Below are 2,844 nucleotides of genomic sequence, written 5' to 3' on the forward strand. Positions count from 1 at the left end.
TTAAATGGGAAACTAAAATAAAAATAGCGACCCCTTAGATTTGAGCTATAGGGCTCATGTTTGGCGAGGATTTTTTTTACAACAAATAGAAACATTTGAGGGGGTAAGAGTTAGAAAAAAAAATTAAAAATTTTGTTTGAAGCACCCTAATATATATGTTTATTAATAAAAGTAACTGTACTTTGTCCGTACGTGCCGCTAAACCTCTGTAACCGAATCCCGCAACCTCATGAGGGTTATATTATACGATAGCATTCCAGAAGGTCTCGGTTTTCAGATGCGTAGGGGTTAGGTTCAAATATATGGGGGTTAAAAGACTAAGGCCCCAAAGCAGTTCACGTAGAGAGTTAGTAAAGGTGTTAATTGGATTCCAATGTCTGGTCTGAGAATTACAGAATGTCACCGTTTTGTCCTAAATGCCCTACATCTACAGGGTTCGAAAATGTTTTAGAATTTTATAGAAGGTTCGAGAACGCTCCCAAACGATAACTGATTTGGATTGTAATAAATAATAATTATTACACGTAATTTTATGAAAACATTTTTGACATAAATAATTGGTTTTATATATTGGCTTCGCTCGCGTTGATCGAAGAACATTGACGACCATATAAAACTAATTCATTTTCATTCCCTCGAGAATAGTATTTTTTTTTGGATAAAAAGTCCCCTATTTCCTTTGCTTTAACCCTAAAAATGTGCATTTAACTGGATAGGTTTTATCTACGGCTTCGCTCACGTTGATGTCCTAAATATGAGTCAAAGACGATCGACGACCACATAAACTAATGATTTTCAATCCCTTGGGAATAGTATTTTATTCTGAATAAAAGGCAGATGGCTACCCTAGCTTTAAATAAAATGGAAGCGGTACTGACAGATCAGTACTGTATGAAAATAAATAAAAGTAAAACCAAAATACTGGTATGAAAGGGAAGAAAAAGTAGGAAAAGGGCGAATATAAAGATAGGAGACGAAAAATTAGAAGAAGTGGCTGATTTTAGATACCTAGGAAGTCAGATAAGTCAGGATGGAAGGAGTAGTAGGGATATAAAGCAGAGGATAGCGCAGGGTCGTGTCGCCTTTAATAAAAAGAAGTCACTTCTATGCTCGCGAACGGTTAATTTAGAAATTCGAAAAAGGTTGTTAAAGGTGTATGTTTGGAGCACGGCGTTGTACGGGTGCGAAACATGGACAGTGGGAGCGGCGGAAAAGAAAAGGTTAGAAGCGTTCGAAATGTGGTGTTATAGGCGGATGATGAGGATATCGTGGGTAGAAAAGGTTAGAAATGAAGAGGTATTGGAAAGAATAGGAGAACAGAGGACTCTATGGAAGTCAATAAAAAATAGGCGAGATAGGTTGGTAGGACACCTTCTCAGGCATGAATGTCTAGTCAGAGACATATTAGAGGCAGAAACGGGAGTGAAGACGGGTAGAGGTACACCTAGATTAGATGATAGATTCGCAAATAGTTAAGGATGTGGGTTGTTCTACTTTTAGGGAAATGCGAAGATTAGCTCAGGATAGGAAAGAGTGGAGGTACGTGTCCAACCAATCTTAGGACTGACGACCTTATGATGATGATGACCTACCCTATCTTCTTTCTTATACCCTAGACAATATGTAGTATTTATAAAAAGAAGCCTTACGTTTTGCTTCCAAAAATTGATGCAATTCCTTCAAGGTATACGCTTAAAAAAAAGGAAAGGAAAATGTTTTGCTTCAAGGGTTTGCTTTAAAATAAAAGGTTTTACATAATGTGTATTTACAAAAAGAAACATCTGCTCAAAAACTAAAGATTGATTTCTAAAAAAATCTAGGTTCACAACAACTTTTCTTGCTCATTTCAACTTTTCAATAGCTGCCCAGGTTGTAACGTAAAAATTTATGTATTTATAGGACAGTGTTTGTGCTAAAATCTATCTAAAAGGACTTGTATAAGTAACTGCGTTGATGTCCTAAATACGTGTCAAAGATCATCGACAATCACATAAAACTATTTCTTTCTATCCATCAGGAGCAGTATCTTTTCTAGACAAAAGGTACCCTATATCCTTTCCTCTTCCCCTAACAATGTGTATACAAAATTTTATGATGTTCGGTTGAGTTGTTAAATCGCGAAATAGTATCAAACAAACTCACATTTACATTTGTAATATTAATTAGGATTACTATTAAACTGAGTGGTTATTCTGTCTTAATAAAATAAAACTATATCCAAAGAGGTTTATGGGCTTCCATTGAATTTAATTCTATTTCAATCAACAACTTTTATTTTTGATAATAGTCTAGTGTACCGTAAGAAAACAATAGTTTCAGGTCGCTATGGTTATGTGAATTATTATTTTATAATACGTACACGCGAAAGGTCGCAATTAGAATCGCTCCGTAAATTTACAAAATTTCTAAATTTTTTAAGTGTATAAGTAACCGATAATCCTCGAACAACATGTCTTGTTGCCCTCCACCTTGCTGCCCACCTAGCTGTGCACCTTGCTGTGCCCCATGTGTCCCTTGCTGTGTACCATGTTGTGCACCCTGCGTCTGCGTGCCATGCTGTGTGCCATGTTGTCCACCATGTTGCCCTCCTCCCTGCCCCCCTAAAGTAAGAAATTTTCAAAATTCTTTTTTACTATTTACATATATTAAGACAATTGCAATGTTACTAACGTTGTAATAAATCGTAAAAAAAAATTCTAAATTAAGTATATTTATATAAAAATCGTTTGAAAGAAAAAAACAATTTTGCGGTTTGTTCTCTTTACAACGAATCGAACTGCTTTAAATGAGTTCTTGTTTTATGTGACTGTTCCTTTTTTCATATATGTTTATTAATAAAAGTAA

The sequence above is a fragment of the Agrilus planipennis genome, unplaced genomic scaffold (genome assembly GCF_000699045.2).
Source record: "Agrilus planipennis isolate EAB-ADULT unplaced genomic scaffold, Apla_2.0 scaffold14, whole genome shotgun sequence".
NCBI classification, from domain to species: Eukaryota; Metazoa; Arthropoda; class Insecta; order Coleoptera; family Buprestidae; genus Agrilus; species Agrilus planipennis.